Source organism: Trichomycterus rosablanca, chromosome 1, assembly GCF_030014385.1.
Source record: "Trichomycterus rosablanca isolate fTriRos1 chromosome 1, fTriRos1.hap1, whole genome shotgun sequence".
NCBI lineage: Eukaryota > Metazoa > Chordata > Actinopteri > Siluriformes > Trichomycteridae > Trichomycterus > Trichomycterus rosablanca.
Genome location: NC_085988.1, coordinates 29,372,627 through 29,394,935, shown reverse-complemented (window position 1 = coordinate 29,394,935; position 22,309 = coordinate 29,372,627).

The window sequence follows — 22,309 nt, the reverse complement described above, 5'->3', positions numbered from 1 at the left end:
TTTGGAGGTCTCGAACATAGTTCGGACATTCCATGCTCCAAGGCGTATCTTAATCTTTGGCCCAAGCATTCCCCCCATCGCGCCCCTGACTTCCTTTCGGCTCGGCTTTCATCAGGGGTGGTCATACTGACACTCAAAGAATGGCGGAGAGCTGCTATGGGCCTGATGTCGATGGATTTGCTCATTTTAGTTCCTGTAATGGTAGCTTTTTTACAGGGTGGCGTTGTTAGCGCCACGCCCAACCCCCAACCTGGAGGACCAGTGTGCTGTCTTTTGTCTGGCTACTCGCCTAAGACCAATCTGGTAAGGTTGAACCTGCTGGGAGCCAGAGGTTCCCCCCAGCATAGCTCTTAGGGTCTTTGAAGCATGCAAGCCTCTCCACCACAGCAAGGTTACAGCACAAGGAGAAGACATCAATATATCCCATCCACTAACAGGTCCGTGATGAAGAGATAATTAGTGTTATTCACTTCACCTGTCAGTGGTCATAATGTTATGCCTGGTCGGTGTAAATGGCGCTATGTAAATCCAGACGAATTGTTTATCAATCTTTTAGTAGGGACCTCAATGTAACCAAGCATCAGATCACATTTTCAGAAGCAAATAACAGCTATTGCATCTCATCCAAAACTACCTAAATAACCAACTTCAAACAGTTTTTTAAACCAAGTACCTCTTTTAATAGACTAAAACCTTCAAGTACCATGTTTAAGTCATCTTAGAGGAATACATGCACTATAAACTTTTACACACTTTTACACACCTCCTAGGAGTGCCCTACAAAAATTCAATAAAGGACGCTTTGACAACTCACCTAGGAAGTCACAAAAGAACATGGACAAATAGTTAGAGAACTGCAGACCCCACTCACTTCAGTTAAGGTCAATATGCATAATTCCACAATAACAAAAACACTGGTCAAAAATGGCATCCATGGGAGTGCCGCAAGGCGCAAACCACTGCTGACCAAAAATACACAAGGACCTGTCTCACATTTGCCAAAAAACATTCAGCTGATCCTCAAGACTTTTGGAATAATATTCTGTGGACTGATGTGTCAAAAATGGAACTGTTTGTGTTCCATGGGTCTTATTACATCTGGCATAAAACTGGCAAAAAAATAAGTATTTACCCCTCACCTGATCAACCTCCATTTTTGCTATTTTGTCATTCAGACAGTTTTCTAAAAATTTAAACCACAATGCTTCAAAAAGCTAGTTATATTCTATCATAGATGCCATAAAGCTGTAATAACAAAAGGTTCCTCATCTCTGCTGACCGGTCAAGGTGCCTGCCAGGCAGTGGGGGTGTGTGGCTCTCCACACACAATACTGCAGTCTGTGAGATCCCGAACCTGGAAGCTACAAAGAAGCGATCAGCGACCAGGTGTAATCCCAGGTGTAGAAAAAAAACTGATGACATAATAAACAAATTCAAAATTTCACAGGATTTTAATAGTGTAAAATACTAGAACATCATATTTATATTCATTAAGCATGCTGCTTCATGCTATAAAAGTCACTGAGGACATCTGATAGAATCCATAGCTTCCAAACATTCCTGAGGGAAAATAGTTGATTAGCACCGATGTGAAGACATAAGATAAAAATCATCTTTAACTAGACAGTTCAAAACTGATCAGTCTCAAGCGTACCAAAGCAGTTGTGTAGTGGAGCAAGCCTGAACAAAACACAGTGATCTTTCTATAAAATTCCAAAACATTTAGTTTAAAAAAAGCTGAAAAACATGAAGAGAAATAGATCTGACCTGAGAATATTTTCCAACATTGGGAAAGTGTAAGAGAGACTAATGGAACTGTAGCTCCAGTGAGAATGGAAATGCTGTCTGCCCCATACTGAGTTGCCTCTTGCTGGCAGTAGCAAAAATAAATAAATAAAAAACTCTATTTACTTTGCTCATTCTTGCTGTCTCTAAGGTGCATTAGAGCATGATATAATACAGTCTGTGCCTGAAGTTTATTCTTTACTTAGTATTGCATTTACTGTGGTGGTGGTTGGCATGCCAGGTTTAAAGAAACAGGTTGTTAAATAGCATGTTGTGATCTAAGGGTTTTATTTCTGGTACAAGACTACACTGTATAAGAATATAAAAGCTACAGTCTTTTTCCACAACGGAAGATAATTTAATAAGGCTGTAGTATTTTTTTAAGAAACATGCCAGTAGTAAGCAAAAGCCAATTATCAGATGCCAATTGCAATGCCCATTAAAAAAAAATGTTAAAACATGTTGTATTAAAGATAAACTTTTTATATTTTACTGTATAAACTTCGGGCGGCACGGTGGCTTAGTGGGTAGCACTGCCTCAAAGCAAGACGGTCCTGGGTTCAATCCTCTGGGTGTGTGTATGTGTGCGTATGTGTGTCTGCCCTGCGATGGACTGGCATCCCATCCAGGGTGTTACTGTGTGCCTTGCGCCAAAAGCTGGGATAGGCTCCAGCACCCAACCCCCCGCCCACGACCCTAATTAGATAAGCGGTTAAACTTCAATACAAAGCAACATATGTTACAGCACAGTGTGTATCCTTCTGCATTGCTATTTTGGCCTGTAGAGGGGTATGGAGGCCCAAATGTGCCAGTTTCTCTTGATTGACATTCGCCTGTTTCAGGTGGATGTTTTTCTATACATTACAGTTTCTCCCTCTCACACTCGCCAGCCGCTTTGTGGGTAAACTTGCTATTTCTCTGAAGCAGAGATACTGGGCTGCTTGGTCGGTCTGGTTTTGGTGCCAGCACACTTATCTCTTTGTGGAAACTTATCCGGTGTTGTGACATTTTTGAGCCTTACGATAGAACCTGTGCTGGGAGAGTGGATTGCCCTAGAAGCAGCGTGAACTTCAGTTTCCTGAGTGTACCATGTCCATAAAGTTGTAGCAAATGGCCGGAGCAGCCTGTCATATTGTTAGAACCAGTTCTCAGTTCTGTGCCTTCCCTGTTCTATCCACTTTCTTTGTAGCGGTCTGCCAATGTTTTTGTATCTTATTTATTGTATGTTATTTATTCACCCTTTTTTTCCTTCTATTTACTGCAGTCAATTTTTCTTTCGCCGCTGGGCATCCCGATTGCATTGAACGCATGTGCAGTCCTTGAGAACCCCTTCTTTTAAGCCCTTGCTTCGGTGGATTTGCACATGAGGTTCATCCATTTTCTGCACAGGCGTCTCGGTCTGCTAACCAGGGTCCTTGCACAGTGTTTGAAGACCCCACCCACTTAGTCCAGTCATTTTCCCACCCAGCAGACACGGTGGCCAATTTTTGTCTGCTGCAGGCACTGCCAATTGTGCCTGCTAGATGGCACACAGCCAACTGATAACAGAGCCGAGATTCAAACTGGGGTGTTCAGAATCTTGCCGCTGGTGTGCTAGCGGAATAGAGAAATAGATCTGACCTAAGAATATTTTTCAACATTGGGAAAGTACAGGAGAAACTAATGGAACTGTAGCTCCAGTGAGAATGGAAATGCTGTCTGCCCCATACTGAATTGCCTCTTGCTGGCAGTAGCAAAAATAAATAAATAAAAAACTCTATTTACTTTGCTCATTCTTGCTGTCTCTAAGGTGCATTAGAGCATGATATAATACAGTCTGTGCCTGAAGTTTATTCTTTACTTCGTATAGCATTTACTGTGGTGGTGGTTGGCTAGCCAGACTTAAAGAAACGAGTTGTAAAATAGCATGTTGTGATCTAAAGGTTTTATTTCTGGTACAAGACTATATTGTTTAAGAATATAAAAGCTACAGTCTTTTTCCCCAACAGAAGATTATTAGCAGACACGGTGGCCAATTTTTCTCTGCTGCAAGCACTGCCAATTGTGCCTGCTAGATGGCACCCAGCCAACCGGTAACAGAGCCGAGAATCGAACCGAGGTGTTCAGAATCTCGCCGCTAATCTGCACCACCTGGACTTCAGGATCTTTTTACCTCCCTGTGGGGTGGCACGGTGGCTCAGTGGGTAGGTAGCACTGTTGCCTCACAGCAAAAAGGTCCTGGGTTAGATTCCCAGGTGGAGCGATCCAGGTCCTTTCTGTGTGAAGTTTGCATGTTCTCGGCATGACGTTAAAATCCTAATAAATAAAATAAATAAATAAACCCAGTGAGGAGTCTTATTATGCACATTACTAATCATCCATTACTATCGCAATTCAACCCCCAATCGATGGCACAGAGTTGACAAGTGCTATTTATTTTAAGGACAAAAAATATTATCAATAAAATAACTGAATATAATGGCTTTCTCCCCAAAGAAATAGCACTAAATACTCCAGTATGACTGTAGGACTACTGTGATTATGTAAAAAAAAACTGTTATGAATGCACAGCTGGCAAACAAAACTTGTGTGTTCAGGATTAGCATAGTGTTTTTAGGCTCTAAGGCTTGGATCAGTCACTCAGCAGCTGATATTCATCAGTAAAATAATAGCTGAAATGTAATCCCAAGAGCTATATTGAATAAGCGGGTCCATCTTTGTACTAGATTTATAGATGAGGGAAGGGCCGCGTGTGTTTGTACAGTCTGACACCCCGAGATGGTCAGTCGGGCCATATCGTGCATGTCTCTGCACGGCTTCAAATCTCTCAGCAGCCACCAATCTCACAACACATCCCGCTGTTCTGGAGAACACACACTCATTCTTCTACTCCAACACTGACGCACATAAAAATATTACACACACAAACACACGTTTGATTATGAATTCCCACAGCACGCATGCCACAACAAATCTCCCTCTACCTAACCCAGACATACACACACACACAATTAGGACTAGGTGATATGAGGGCAAATAATCCGTCAGTCAGATGATAGACATTTATAGACATGATGTTATATCAGCCTTCATTCTTCTGGAAAGGCCTTTTCCCAGAATTTGGAGTGTGGCTGTGTGAATTTGTCCCCAGTTCAGCAAAAGGTTATTTGTAGACCATACATAACTTGTCAACCCATGCCTTTATGATGTCGCTTTGTCATGCTGGAACAGGAAGGGCTTTTAAAGCACATTATTATTTTTCTTTCCTATTTATTTATGCATTTACTCCCCCTTTCTCCCAATTTAGCGTAGTCAATCTGTCTTCCACTGCTGGGGATCCCTGATTGCATTCAAGGAGGGTATATTGCTGCTCACGTGCCCTCCGATGTGTGCGCAGTCCTAGTGGACCCCTTCTTTTCACCCATGCCTCTATCCACTAATCAGGGTCCTTAACAGCGTTTGAAGACCGCACCCTTTTAGTCCGGTCATCCCACCCAGCAGACATGGTGGCCAAATATTGTATGCTGCAATTGTGCCCGCTAGATGGCGCCCAGCCGACTGGTGGCAGAGCCAAGATTCAAACCGGAGTGTTCAGAATCTCACGCTGGTGTGCTGGCAAAATATCCCACTGCGCCACCTGGGCGCCCTTATTCAGTTTTTTATCCGTATAAGCATACCTTGGCTAGTATCCAATCACTTTATTAGGTACATCTTTATGATCTGACTTGCATTTATGTATTATTTTATGAGCCACACCCAACACATGAATGTACTTTTGGGTATACATTTACTAACTATAGTCTGTTGCTATGTACACTCCCCCCTTCCCATACCTTAAAAGCACATACTGTTATGTTTTAGTAGTAAATCATTTTCAGACAACACACACGACCATGTTAATACCATGTTAGTGTCAGTGAGTGCTGAGAATGGTCCACCACTCAAATAAGAAGTTAAAGTGTATGTACACAAACACACACACATGGATATGTGTATTGCTTGGCTGAAGGACAGGAAGCTGCCAAGTTAGTGCACTCTGAAACAAACAGTGAAGCTTGGATGGCAGCAGCTCTACAACACCAACATTGTGAGTCTTTACACACCATTCACACAAGAGTTTTTCCAGCTCTTTTTAGCAAGTTCCTCCACACACAAACACTCACACAGGCCTCTCTTCTACAAACTCTGCAGGTCCCACAATATATACAAGTATACAGGAAGTCTAGATAGATACTTAGGCAAGCAGGGCTGTTGTCCTTGGCAGTCATAGCTTGTTTAAGAATACCTGGATTTATTTAAACTGCCACTTCAGGCTCCTGAACCACTGGCTATTTGAAAACCAAAACGTACAAATCGAGCCAGCAGTTAAACAGATTTTTTATCACATAGTTAGTCAAAGACCTGACAGTATTACCCATGCTACATTAGTTACTGTCCGTCTATGGTGTCATAACTAGGCCCATTAAACATGGATCACGGCTTAGAGGTTTTACAACATGCAGAAAGACGTGGTTGGACAATATGAATAAATCAGTCAACCTTACTTTCAAACATACTGGACCAAAGGGAAACCTCAATATAGTTCATTTTATATTTACTGTGGATATAAAAAAGTCCACACACCCCTGTTGAAAATATCAGACCTAGATAAATCATTTCAGAACTTTTTCCACCATTAATGTGACCTATCTGCACCATCTAATTGAAAAACTTGAATCTAAAAATAATAAATAAAATATAATGTGGTTGCATACACAGCAAAAACTGGAGTGTTGAAATTAATTTAGTTAAACATTTCAGAGTTGATTTTCACTCTCAAAGTGTCATTTTAACACATTCGGATTTAAATTGTGTTCAGTGTTGGAGTTATTTGGCAGAGTTGATTGGATCTGTATTAACCTAACTTAGATTAACTTAAACTCCGCCCATGCATTTAGATTTAATTAAACTCTGCCCATGCATTTTACTTCTTCAGTTGGAGAAAATGAAACGACGGCACCATTTTCCTCCTCTCATGTTTACGTCTTAATGAAAGTATACATTGATGATGATATTGTCAGTATAAAACATAGCTGTACTGAAGGATGTGTGTGAGAGTGAGAGAGAAAGTTTCTGTTGTAAGTACGCTGCACAAATTGACTGCAGCTGATTGCTGCCACTGAAGTTACATCAGCTGCTTTTGGTCCTGTGTGATTTTTAGTTTGTGTGTTTAGCCGTCTAGTCAGCTAGGTTAGCAAGCTAAATGACTTAACTGTGTACTGTAACTGTGTACTGTGGTTGTTTTGTGTTCTTTTTTTCAATGATTATTCTGGGCAAATGGTTAACATATTGGTGGCTCATGTGATTGATAATCATGGGTATGTGTGTTCCATATTCTTTTTATTTGTGCCAAATAACTGCATGACAATTGCATAAATTTAAATTAGATATTTAATCTCTTTTCAGATTAAATGAGAATCTGAGAAGATGATGGAGATTTTTCAGCACCGCCAGAAACTTTTTAATGATCCAGACAGAAGTGCTGATATCCTTTCCACCTTCCCAAGATTTCTGGATACAAAAGGATTGGTAAGTTTGGAATGATGTTTATACTAGGTTGAAATTAAGCATTTAATGTAGTAGTACAACTAGTAGTTTAAAATTAATTCTTTATTAAAGGCTGATCAAGACTCTCCTGTTTTGATGACAAGACGGAATGCGTTCTTCAAAGCCAAATATCATTAAAGAGGCCAAGAGGCTCACTTCAACACCAGAGCTGCGTCACGTGTTGCAGTCAGCAGAAAGTTCACCAGGAAGTGATCTTGAGTCGACATGTGTGTTTTGCATGTTTTAATGCATTTGCTATAATTTTCACCTTTCATAACTTTGTCACCTTTCATAACTTTGTAATTATAGACTAGTTTATACACTGGACAATCATTGCCTGTTTACTGTTCTTAATATATGTCTCTTCATTGTTACTTATCTGGTCACTACTGCACTTTAACTGTATTATATGTAAATAATCTCCATCCTCTGGTTAGATGCTACTGCGTTTCGTTGGCTCTGTACATGTACTCTGCACAATGACAAAGTTGAATCTAATCTAATAATTGCAGTCTTTTTTGCATTAATTTATGCATTCATTATTTTAGAGTTTATCTGATTTAAGGGAAAATCTGACCAATAGGTAGACATTTCAAAACTCAACACCTCTCTGTAAAAGTATTAAATTTGATGAATTTTCCATTATTTGATTGTAACTTTGTCTTCAGCCTATGACCAACAAATGGCCCCCCTGTTGTTGCTTTTGCATTTTCACCCGCCACCACCAGGAAAAATAAATGTTATTTTTGAAAATTATTTGGTGTATTGGAATTAATTCTTTTTATTATTAGAAGAATAATTTAGGGAGTTAAATGAACACTACTGAAATAGTAAAATATAACTCAGAGCAGTGTTATTTTTAGATAGAAACCAACAGTGGCTGCATAGCAGAGCCTGGATTTGAACCACCAATCTTCCGGTTGATAGACCAAAGCTCTACCCACTAGGCTACCACTGTCCAATTTCAGCCAAAGTTTGTACTCCCTTAGTTACTTTAACTCTGTTTTATGAGTTAAAACAGGAACTCTGACAAGGTGTTAAATTAACTATTTTGAAAGTGTTGATTTAACTCAAAAGTGTGGAGCTATATAAACCCTGAAAAAGTGTTAAAATCAACTCTGTGTGAGTTAATTCAACACTGGACTTTTTGCTGTGTATATATGCAAACCCTTAAACTAATACAGTGGTACCTTATAATTGGACATCCCCTAAACTCGAAATCTTTGAAACTCGACGCACTTTGTGGAGAAATTTGTACTCTTAAACAACGTTTCCCTTAAACTCAACGTGTTCTGTTTTTTTTTTTTTTATTATTGTTTATTTAATTTCAGATAAACAATGAACAGCTGCTTTGTTCAGCGTTTGGCTTGAGCGGTGCAGCAAAATGTCATCAAAGTGCGACTATGAGACGAATCTGCATTTGTGTGGAATAACCGTCAGATTTACTCTGACAGCGTCCACATGTTTCTGTGTTTATCAGAATTTTTTTTTACTGTTTCACTTTTAAACTTGTGTTATAGCCAACAAAATTGTGTTCGTGTGATGTGACAATGTATTAAGAACACATCAAGAACACTAAACCTCTTTTAATTATTACTGCTCATAAGTTCTCTCCACTAATGAAATTCCTCACTCGTTGTTTAAGTACAATAAGTCACGTTAAGCTTTGTAGGAAATAACGGCGTAACACTCCATAGGAAATAACGGCAGTTTTGCTGCTTCTCATGTGAATTACTGAGCTCACTAAGGAATACAGTATTCCAAGATCAAGCATCTCCAAGATTGAGAAGCATAAGGAAACAATAAAGACGTAAAGTTAAAGTGCAGGTTTTATTGTATTTTTATATTGATTTTTAACTGTTGATGTTTTTTAATTGTATTTCAGTGTTTTTATATTATATGTGTTATTTTTAGTGTATAGGTGTCAAAACAACCCCATTATTTTAAAATATATGCAGTTACACGGGACCATGGAACGCATTAACAGGTTTCCCATACATCTTTATGGGGAAAAAATACCTTGAAACTTAACGCCTTTAAAACTCGATGCCACTCCCAGAACCAATTAATGTTGAGTTTCAAGGTATCACTGTACTTTGTTGAAGCACCTTTTGATTTTATGACAGTGTTCAGTCTTTTTGGGTAGGAGTCTATCAGCATGGCACATTGTGTTGGCAATCTTTGCCCACTCTTTCTTGCAGAAGTGCTCCAAATCTGACAAACTGTAAGGGCTCTCCTGTGAACGGCTCTCTTCAGGTCACCCCACATTATTAGTATTTCTGCATCAATTAAGTCAGTCATAACTGTTACAACATTCTGATACTGATTTTTATAACAAGTTTGAACAATGCAGTAATATACTAACAATAATATGTTGTACCACCACTTTATCCTGATCAGGGTAGTAGTGGGTCCGGTTTCAGTAAGTACAATGCAGCAACTCACCGCAGACAGAATGTTAATTCATCATGGGGGCCTGGCCATCTTTCCTTTAGACAAATCCAATCATATCTGCATGTAGACACCCAACCAACCAACAACACCGTTGGGTATTCGAGCTGTGTATTCTTATGGTAGTGGGCCAGCGTAATTTACCTTTGCACAACCCAAGCACTAAACAATGCCATCATGCTGATAAAAACGAAGAATTCAGGAAAAGCCAAATCATGTGCATTGATAATCCAATTCTCACCAGCTGCCAAAAAAGTGTCAGGATTTTAAAAACAAGGCAGGTTTTCACGATTTGTAGTGCAAAATATAATCAAAACAATTAGGATATTTTGATAAATCTTTGATAAAGTAATTTTAAAAGGTATATTACCACATAGTCTTGACAAACAGTTAGCAAACACCAGTGCTGCAAGTAATGCCTTAACTAACCACAATGTAAGCCTTATGTAAACTCTATTTATGTTTCTGGGATCTCCTGAACAAGACTGATGCACACGGATTTTTTTTTGTTAGTAGTGCTATATCCATACAAAAACTCTAATAATGATTTTTTTAATGATTTAAATGCTTATGTGAACAGCACATTTAACAATAATAAGAAATAACACTAGCCAGTTAAATATCAGCACAATAATTAGTTTGGACGAGCAAATTCACTTACATTCGTGCATGTGTGGAAACTAGTGATGTGTTATTGACAAATGAAGCTTACTGACACTGCACTTTGGTGGGGTTAAGGAGAAGTGATGTAATAATTACATAATAAATAATGTCAAATAAAAAAAAAAGCAACAGTGTGTTTATCATTTACGTTTACATTTTCAGCATTTAGCAGATGCCTTTATCCAAATTGACTTAAAATACTGTGACAGTATACAGTCTGAGCAATTGAGGATTAAGAGCCTTGCTCAAGGGCCCAACAGCAGCTACCTGGCAATGGTGGGGTTTGAACCAGCGACCTTCTGATTATTAGTCCAGTACCTTAACCACTAGGCTACAACGTTTTTTATAGTTTAAATGTATATATATTTTAAAAGTTTTTATACTTTTATTCTGTTAGTTTAATTTTGTTTTATGTATAATACTTATTGACGTTTGGAGGACGAACAAAGTAAGAATTTCATTGTACAGTGTAACTTGCAATTTTAACATTCATTGTACAGTGTAACTTGCTTTGGCAATACGAATGTCCTTATTTGTCATGCCAATAAAGCTTCTTTTGAGTTTGAGTTTGTAACTGCTGGTTCTTCTGTGCACATGACAATAAAACTCTTGAATCTTGAATCATTGAATCAGACCTACCGTGACCCTGAACAGTAAAGCGGTGGTAAAACAATGAATGAATGAATGAATGAACGCAATAATATGTGACCTAACCATACAGAGGGCTGCCATGCAAAGCTACACAATGCAATTCCTTCTGGAAATAAACTGCTGTGCTCCAGAGAAAAAAATGTAAGTTCCTCAGGAGTAAAGGATATACGAGGCACATGGTGATGACATCAGATGGCAGTGAGTAGTTGAAAGAAATATTGCTCCAGAAACAACAAAGGGACGTGGATCCAGGAACATGTTCTGATTTAATCACTTTTACAGCAAACACACGTGAGCGTACAACATCACCAAACCTCAGACACACACATTCTTACCAGCAGCCAAACCAACACACTGCCTTGGGATGTTTGGCATGCTGTTCCAGGCACACAAATCAACCTGACACTTCAACAGAACAAGGCCAGAGATTATAGAGTCTGTTCTTGATGTCTTTTAACCAACAGAGAGGTTCTGCGTTAACAGTGTCCATAATTCTTCCTCACACCCCACTAAACAAAGGTATTACCAGTTTTGAGTTTATGTTGTTTTTCACTCTCTCTTTCTCTGGGCCAAAATTCAGCACAGTACAATAAAAAAAGGAGCAGGAGTTCCCATCCAAGTAAAAGTTCTGGTGCAGTCCAGGAACGTGTTTCACATTTGAGCCGCAGAATGTGACTGGAAAAGCCACACACCTTCTGCGTTATATTTTATGAGGTTGAAAAGCTATCTGAAACAGAACTAGCAGTTTCTTCTCGCGTTGTTCAAATACAGCATGCCAAGAGCAGTTGGATGTCATATGTTAAGTCTATGTCAAAACAAGCTCTTGGTCCAGAAGAAGAAAAGTCAGGAAGGTTTCTGAGGTTACTTATGTGTCCTAAACCACACACACACGCACATACACACACATACACATTAACAGTAATTCCCTCTCTGAAATGGCTCACACAGAAGTCTGATATTCACTTTGACGTTCTGTTCAGCTCCAAAGCCGACAATGAATGGAGAACATGGCCTCATTCTCTGGCCAGGTCAAGAATGACATAATTCCAAAACCAGCAAAATAATCCAATCATACTAAACTACCATCAGACATATAGCAGAGCCGTCACCACCACCTGTCTCATATTAAAACAAAATCCAATAACATCCCAAAACCAGGCTACACTTAAGCTCATACAGTTAAAGTTGAAAAGAAATACACACTTACACAAAGACATGGATGCTATTGCAGTCTTAGGTTTACTAAGTTCTGCAACTGTATGATTGGAACACATAACTTTCTGTTTATTGTAGGTTTCCATTTACACCCGCTCTCTTAGTGAGGTCATATCCTCCCATGGCTTCTCTCGCCACTCGTATGCACATGATGCTCAGCTCATTCTGTCATTCCCTTTTTCAGACACCCGAGTCTCAGCTCATATCTCGGCATGTCTGGCAGATATCTTATAGTGAATATCAACACCTGAAACTTAACCCCAGTAACACAAAGCTGATATTTATTCCTGGAGATCTATCTCCACGCCAAGACCTAGTCATTACTTTCAATGATTCAAATCAAACCATCTTACAATAAAATGAAACCTGCAACTCTCTGCAATTTAAAATGTAGTGGCCTGCCTGGTTTTCATACAACCCAAACACTTCACCACATCACCCCACTACTACACCCTTCACTGGCCACCTGTAGCTACCTGCATTCAGTTTAAAACAATGATGGTTGCCTACAAAGCCAAAAATTAACCAGTTCTTAATCTACACATCAAATGTTATCATAAAACTTTGAGCCACAAGTCTGGCTCATCCTGATCCACCACCCATAACTTGAGAAAGACAGGGATGAAGGCTTTTCTGCATACAAGCACCAAGGTGGTGGAATAAACTTCCCTGTCTGATCACTTAAAAAACGGAGTCTCTCGCTGTCTTTAAAAGATAATTAAAAACTTACGTCTTTACTAAGCACTTACATTGAAAATAACATGCACTTATTAATATTCTACACTTCCAAAAAATCATTTACATATACTTTTGTTTTAACAGGGTTTCAGCAAATTTCTGTTTTTAGACTGATGCACATTTGTACTAAAGTAAGGAAATCTTTATATTTGTACTAGAGTAAGGAAGAACTTCTCTAAGTCATTCAGAATAAGAGCGTCTACTAAATGATGTAAATGTAAACTATATAAAACAATTAACATTATTACTTTCTTGACAAATACATATATATATATATATATATATATATATATATATATATATATACAGTGTATCACAAAAGTGAGTACACCCCTCACATTTCTGCAGATATTTAAGTATATCTTTTCATGGGACAACACTGACAAAATGACACTTTGACACAATGAAAAGTAATCTGTGTGCAGCTTATATAACAGTGTAAATTTATTCTTCCCTCAAAATAACTCAATATACAGCCATTAATGTCTAAACCACCGGCAACAAAAGTGAGTACACCCCTAAGAGACTACACCCCTAAATGTCCAAATTGAGCACTGCTTGTCATTTTCCCTCCAAAATGTCATGTGATTTGTTAGTGTTACTAGGTCTCAGGTGTGCATAGGGAGCAGGTGTGTTCAATTTAGTAGTACAGCTCTCACACTCTCTCATACTGGTCACTGAAAGTTCCAACATGGCACCTCATGGCAAAGAACTCTCTGAGGATCTTAAAAGACGAATTGTTGCGCTACATGAAGATGGCCAAGGCTACAAGAAGATTGCCAACACCCTGAAACTGAGATGCAGCACAGTGGCCAAGATCATCCAGCGTTTTAAAAGAGCAGGGTCCACTCAGAACAGACCTCGCGTTGGTCGTCCAAAGAAGCTGAGTGCACATGCTCAGCGTCACATCCAACTGCTGTCTTTGAAAGATAGGCGCAGGAGTGCTGTCAGCATTGCTGCAGAGATTGAAAAGGTGGGGGGTCAGCCTGTCAGTGCTCGGACCATACGCCGCACACTACATCAAATTGGTTTGCATGGCCGTCACCCCAGAAGGAAGCCTCTTCTGAAGTCTCTACACAAGAAAGCCCGCAAACAGTTTGCTGAAGACATGTCAATAAAGGACATGGATTACTGGAACCATGTCCTATGGTCTGATGAGACCAAGATTAATTTGTTTGGTTCAGATGGTCTCAAGCATGTGTGGCGGCAATCAGGTGAGGAGTACAAAGATAAGTGTGTCATGCCTACAGTCAAGCATGGTGGTGGGAATGCCATGGTCTGGGGCTGCATGAGTGCAGCAGGTGTTGGGGAGTTACATTTCATTGAGGGACACATGAACTCCAATATGTACTGTGAAATACTGAAGCAGAGCATGATCCCCTCCCTCCGGAAACTGGGTCGCAGGGCAGTGTTCCAGCATGATAATGACCCCAAACACACCTCTAAGACGACCACTGCTTTATTGAAGAGGCTGAGGGTAAAGGTGATGGACTGGCCAAGCATGTCTCCAGACCTAAACCCAATAGAACATCTTTGGGGCATCCTCAAGCGGAAGGTGGAGGAGCGCAAAGTCTCGAATATCCGCCAGCTCCGTGATGTCGTCATGGAGGAGTGGAAAAGCATTCCAGTGGCAACCTGTGAAGCTCTGGTAAACTCCATGCCCAGGAGAGTTAAGGCAGTTCTGGGAAATAATGGTGGCCACACAAAATATTGACACTTCAGGAACTTTCACTAAGGGGTGTACTCACTTTTGTTGCCGGTGGTTTAGACATTAATGGCTGTATATTGAGTTATTTTGAGGGAAGAATAAATTTACATTGTTATATAAGCTGCACACAGACTACTTTTCATTGTGTCAAAGTGTCATTTTGTCAGTGTTGTCCCATGAAAAGATATACTTCAATATCTGCAGAAATGTGAGGGGTGTACTCACTTTTGTGATACACTGTATATATACACACATACACCCCGATGTCCATTTTATCAGCTCCACTTATCATATAGAAGCACTTTGAGGTTCTACAATTACTGACTGTTGTCCATCTGTTTCTCTGCATGCTTTGTTAACCCCCTTTCATGCTGTTCTTCAATGGTCAGGACTCTCCCAGGACCACTACGGAGTAGTGTGGTGGTCCTGGGAGGTCCTGATCATTGAAAAACAGGGTGAAAGCAGGTTAAAAAGGTATGTAGAGTAATAGATGAACTACAGTCAGTAACTGTAGAACTACAAAGTGCTTCTATATGGTAAGTGGAGCTGATAAAATGGACAGTAAGTGTAGAAACAAGGAGGTGGTTTTATTGTTATGGCTGATCGGTATATACAGTGTATCACAAAAGTGAATACACCCCTCACATTTCTGCAAATATTTTATTATATCTTTTCATGGGACAACACTATAGACATGAAACTTGGATATAACTTAGAGTAGTCAGTGTACAACTTGTATAGCAGTGTAGATTTACTGTCTTCTGAAAATAACTCAACATACAGCCATTAATGTCTAAATAGCTGGCAACATAAGTGAGTACACCCCACAGTGAACATGTCCAAATTGTGCCCAAAGTGTCAATATTTTGTGTGACCACCATTATTATCCAGCACTGCCTTAACCCTCCTGGGCATGGAATTCACCAGAGCTGCACAGGTTGCTACTGGAATCCTCTTCCACTCCTCCATGATGACATCACGGAGCTGGTGGATGTTAGACACCTTGAACTCCTCCACCTTCAACTTGAGGATGCGCCACAGGTGCTCAATTGGGTTTAGTCCATCACCTTTACCTTCAGCTTCCTCAGCAAGGCAGTTGTCATCTTGGAGGTTGTGTTTGGGGTCGTTATCTTGTTGGAAAACTGCCATGAGGCCCAGTTTTCGAAGGGAGGGGATCATGCTCTGTTTCAGAATGTCACAGTACATGTTGAAATTCATGTTTCCCTCAATGAACTGCAGCTCCCCAGTGCCAGCAACACTCATGCAGCCCAAGACCATGATGCTACCACCAACATGCTTGACTGTAGGCAAGATACAGTTGTCTTGGTACTTCTCAACAGGGCGCCGCCACACATGCTGGACACCATCTGAGCCAAACAAGGTTATCTTGGTCTCGTCAGACCACAGGGCATTCCAGTAATCCATGTTCTTGGACTGCTTGTTTTCAGCAAACTGTTTGCTGGCTTTCTTGTGCGTCAGCTTCCTTCTGGGATGACGACCATGCAGACCGAGTTGATGCAGTGTGCGGCGTATGGTCTGAGCACTGACAGGCTGACCTCCCACGTCTTCAACCTCTGCAGAAATGCTGGCAGCACTCATGTGTCTATTTTTTAAAGCCAACCTCTGGATATGACGCCGAACACGTGGACTCAACTTCTTTGGTCGACCCTGGCGAAGCCTGTTCCGAGTGGAACCTGTCCTGGAAAATTGCTGTATGACCTTGGCCACCATGCTGTAGCTCAGTTTCATGGTGTTAGCAATCTTCTTATAGCCCAGGCCATCTTTGTGGAGAGCAACAATTCTATTTCTCACATCCTCAGAGAGTTCTTTGCCATGAGGTGCCATGTTGAATATCCAGTGGCCAGTATGAGAGAATTGTACCCAAAACACCAAATTTAACAGCCCTGCTCCCCATTTACACCTGGGACCTTGACACATGACACCAGGGAGGGACAACGACACATTTGGGCACAATTTGGACATGTTCACTGTGGGGTGTACTCACTTATGTTGCCAGCTATTTAGACATTAATGGCTGTGTGTCGAGTTATTTTCAGAAGACAGTAAATCTACACTGCTATACAAGTTGTACACTGACTACTCTAAGTTATATCCAAGTTTCATGTCTATAGTGTTGTCCCATGAAAAGATATAATGAAATATTTGCAGAAATGTGAGGGGTGTACTCACTTTTGTGATACACTGTATATATATATACAGTGTATCACAAAAGTGAGTACACCCCTCACATTTCTGCAAATATTTTATTATATCTTTTCATGGGACAACACTATAGAAATAAAACTTGGATATAACTTAGAGTAGTCAGTGTACAGCTTGTATAGCAGTGTAGATTTACTGTCTTCTGAAAATAACTCAACACACAGCCATTTATGTCTAAATGGCTGGCAACATAAGTGAGTACACCCCACAGTGAACATGTCCAAATTGTGCCCAAAGTGTCAATATTTTGTGTGACCACCATTATTATCCAGCACTGCCTTAACCCTCCTGGGCATGGAATTCACCAGAGCTGCACAGGTTGCTACTGGAATCCTCTTCCACTCCTCCATGATGACATCACGGAGCTGGTGGATGTTAGACACCTTGAACTCCTCCACCTTCCACTTGAGGATGCGCCACAGGTGCTCAATTGGGTTTAGTCCATCACCTTTACCTTCAGCTTCCTTAGCAAGGCAGTTGTCATCTTGGAGGTTGTGTTTGGGGTCGTTATCCTGTTGGAAAACTGCCATGAGGCCCAGTTTTCGAAGGGAGGGGATCATGCTCTGTTTCAGAATGTCACAGTACATGTTAAAATTCATGTTTCCCTCAATGAACTGCAGCTCCCCAGTGCCAGCAACACTCATGCAGCCCAAGACCATGATGCTACCACCACCATGCTTGACTGTAGGCAAGATACAGTTGTCTTGGTACTTCTCAACAGGGCGCCGCCACACATGCTGGACACCATCTGAGCCAAACAAGTTTATCTTGGTCTCGTCAGACCACAGGGCATTCCAGTAATCCATGTTCTTGGACTGCTTGTCTTCAGCAAACTGTTTGCGGGCTTTCTTGTGCGTCAGCTTCCTTCTGGGATGACGACCATGCAGACCGAGTTGATGCAGTGTGCGGCGTATGGTCTGAGCACTGACAGGCTGACCTCCCACGTCTTCAACCTCTGCAGCAATGCTGGCAGCACTCATGTGTCTATTTTTTAAAGCCAACCTCTGGATATGACGCCGAACACGTGGACTCAACTTCTTTGGTCGACCCTGGCGAAGCCTGTTCCGAGTGGAACCTGTCCTGGAAAACCGCTGTATGACCTTGGCCACCATGCTGTAGCTCAGTTTCAGGGTGTTAGCAATCTTCTTATAGCCCAGGCCATCTTTGTGGAGAGCAACAATTCTATTTCTCACATCCTCAGAGAGTTCTTTGCCATGAGGTGCCATGTTGAATATCCAGTGGCCAGTATGAGAGAATTGTACCCAAAACACCAAATTTAACAGCCCTGCTCCCTATTTACACCTGGAACCTTGACACATGACACCAGGGAGGGACAACGACACATTTGGGCACAATTTGGACATGTTCACTGTGGGGTGTACTCACTTATGTTGCCAGCTATTTAGACATTAATGGCTGTGTGTTGAGTTATTTTCAGAGGACAGTAAATTTACACTGCTATACACGCTGTACACTGACTACTCTAAGTTATATCCAAGTTTCATGTCTATAGTGTTGTCCCATGAAAAGATATAATGAAATATTTGCAGAAATGTGAGGGGTGTACTCACTTTTGTGATACACTGTAGCTGTGTGTTGAGTTATTTTCAGAAGACAGTAAATCTACACTGCTATACAAGTTGTACACTGACTACTCTAAGTTATATCCAAGTTTCATGTCTATAGTGTTGTCCCATGAAAAGATATAATGAAATATTTGCAGAAATGTGAGGGGTGTACTCACTTTTGTGATACACTGTATGTATATAAATATATATATATATATATGTATATAAATATATATATGTATATATATGTATGTATATATAAGTATGTATATATGTGTGTGTATATATATATTTAATCCATAACATGAGGACCACCAACTAAATATTAAAACAGCTCTGTATCACCTTAATTTCCTTCGGGATTAATAAAGTATCTATCTATCTATCTATCTATCTATCTATCTATCTATCTATCTATCTATCTATCTATCTATCTATCTATCTATCTATCTATCTATCTATCTATCTATCTATCTATCTATCTATCTATCTATCTATCTATCTATCTATCTATCTATCTATCTATCTAACACATGGACTTCACATGACATCTGAAAGACTTCTGTGGTATCTGGCACCAGTACATTACCGGTTGGATCATGCTACAGTTTATACTGGATAAGCCATCTTTTCCATGGGTAAACAATGCACATGTGGCTGTCCACATGATCCAGGAGATTGTTAGACCAAATGACCTTCCTCCACTGCTGCAATGTACAGCTTGGATGTCCACATGCCCACTGTAAGTTTTCTTGACTATGCAACCCTGTACGCAGAAGGGTTTGATGCACTGTGTTGTGACACATTCACCTTATCACCAGTATTAGAATGATCTGCAATTGCAGCCACAGTAGCTCTTCCATTGGTTCCTGCCCTATGCCAAAATTTTAAGTCATCTGACATTAGTGAATCTTGGAAAAAGTCAGCAGTTCATAACTTGTCCCTCCTCCGACCGTCGGTTACTGTCTGTAGTTACTCATCAAGGCTGCCTGTAAGAACCCCTTGATGTTTCAGGAATATTTCAACCCAGTCCTCAAAGTTACTCAGGCCTCTGTGCCTGGTCATATCCCCTGCATTTAACATGAGTAACTTCTATCAGGATTTCCCAATCATCGATGTCTGCTTTAATTAATTTGTTTTTCCACTTAAGATCTGAGTAATCATTCATCTGCACTATTTCTCGTAATTACACATGTAGAATTTCTGAATATGTGCTTTAGGTTACACCAGAATGAAACCTTGTCAGTTAAGGTACCCTACTGCTAAATTGTTTCATTATTCCTCGATTCTTTATTCATTTACTGAGGTACTTTAATTTTAAATTGTGCTTAAAAGTTAATCGTTTGGGAAAATATTATCAGAAATTAGTGGTTTATTCGAAATGTGCAGCTAGCAAGCTGCTGTTATGCTTCATTGAAATGTTCTAGCCAGAGAGGGGACATGCTGGAAACGGAATAAGACCACAAATCAAAACGAGGAGAATTTTTTAGACAGAGTACCTTATTTTTCACTATGTCTGGAGTGGATCATCACATCTGTATTTTCCGTGCAAAGTAAATATATTATTAGGAGTTGAACAGTAGAGCACCATGACCTTTCACCTTTAAAATGTTCAGATTTTGTAAATGTGTCAATAGACTTTCTGTGTTGATCATTTAAATCCTCACACTCCACTTGCTAGCCTGCCGGAGTTAAGTAGTGCTGTAATAGTCCATTGATACTATATGGCCTCAAAGAATGTACAAAAAAGTTGGTTAATTTTGTAAAACACAGTAAAAATAAGTACTTGTGATTTGTTAATTATCTTAAATCTTTAATTAACTGACAAAAGTAGAAAGAAAATATTCCCAATCTTTTTTTACTAATCAGCTTTATTTTGTAAATGGAAACACATTTAGAATTTGAAGCCAGCAACACACTTCAAAAATGTTGGGACAGAGGAGTGTTTATTCTTGTGTTTAATCAACTTTCCTATAAATGAAGCTTTTTTAATGGTTTGGGAACTGAAGACACTATGATTTCAGTTTTGCACGTGCATTTGTTTCTCCATTCTTGCTTGATACAAGACTTCAGCTGCTCAGCAGTCTGTGGTTGCTGTTGTCTGATTCTTCTCTTCATGATGGACCACACATTTTTAATAGGAGACAGATCTGGACTGCAAGCAAGCCAGTCAAGCAGGCACATTCTGTGTCTACACCATTGTAGCGTGTATAGAATGATACTTTGCATCATCTTTCTGAAATAATCATGGACTTCATGGAATCATGAAAAAGACTTTTCTTTGATCACATCACATCTCTCTCTTTGATCACAGCACATCTCTCTAAAATCCCAATATACCCCTTTGTGTACCTTTACACATACTTTGTGTACCTTTACACATATTAAAAGCCCTATACCATGACAGATGCTGACTTTTTCACCTTTCAATGCCCAGGGGTTTCTGGTTTTGCCCTACACAGACTGAGCTCTTTTTAGATTCTCTAAATCTTTTCACAATATTATAAACAGTAGATGGTGAAAAACTAAATTATTTGCAATCTTGAATTGAGAAATGTCCATTTTGAACTGATTGGCAATTCTCTTCTGAAGTTTGGCACAAGATGGTGAGCCACAACCAATCATTGCTTATAAAGACTGATCCTTTGATGGATTCTCCTTCTATAACATGATTCCCTCACCTGTTACCAATTCACCTGCTTATTGTGGAACACTGTTACTTCTGCTATATTCTACTCTTGTTTTTTTTTTCTCTTTCTTTTTTAAAAGTGTGTTGCAGGTATCAAATTCTAAATTTGTTTCTATTTACAAAATACAATGATCAGTGAAAACATTTAAAATCTTTACCTTCTACTTTTATCAGTTAAATAAAGATTAACTACAATTAATAATTCACAGATTCTTCTTTAACTGCATATTACAAAATGACCCAATTTCTTTAAAAATAGGGTTTAAACACATCTGCCAGCCAGGCATTTTCATCCAACAGCAATTCCTTAACAATTATTCCTTTGATATCCAGATAGAGGTTAGTTTTATTGATCACTGGTGGAGAGGAAGCTGACAAAGCAACAAATGGGCTAAAGTCAACAACTGTATAAATGTATTCACATCTATCTATCTATCTATCTATCTATCTATCTATCTATCTATCTATCTATCTATCTATCTATCTATCTATCTATCTATCTATCTATCTATCTATCTATCTATCTAACACATGGACTTCACATGACATCTGAAAGACTTCTGTGGTATCTGGCACCAGTACATTACCGGTTGGATCATGCTACAGTTTATACTGGATAAGCCATCTTTTCCATGGGTAAACAATGCACATGTGGCTGTCCACATGATCCAGGAGATTGTTAGACCAAATGACCTTCCTCCACTGCTGCAATGTACAGCTTGGATGTCCACATGCCCACTGTAAGTTTTCTTGACTATGCAACCCTGTACGCAGAAGGGTTTGATGCACTGTGTTGTGACACATTCACCTTATCACCAGTATTAGAATGATCTGCAATTGCAGCCACAGTAGCTCTTCCATTGGTTCCTGCCCTATGCCAAAATTTTAAGTCATCTGACATTAGTGAATCTTGGAAAAAGTCAGCAGTTCATAACTTGTCCCTCCTCCGACCGTCGGTTACTGTCTGTAGTTACTCATCAAGGCTGCCTGTAAGAACCCCTTGATGTTTCAGGAATATTTCAACCCAGTCCTCAAAGTTACTCAGGCCTCTGT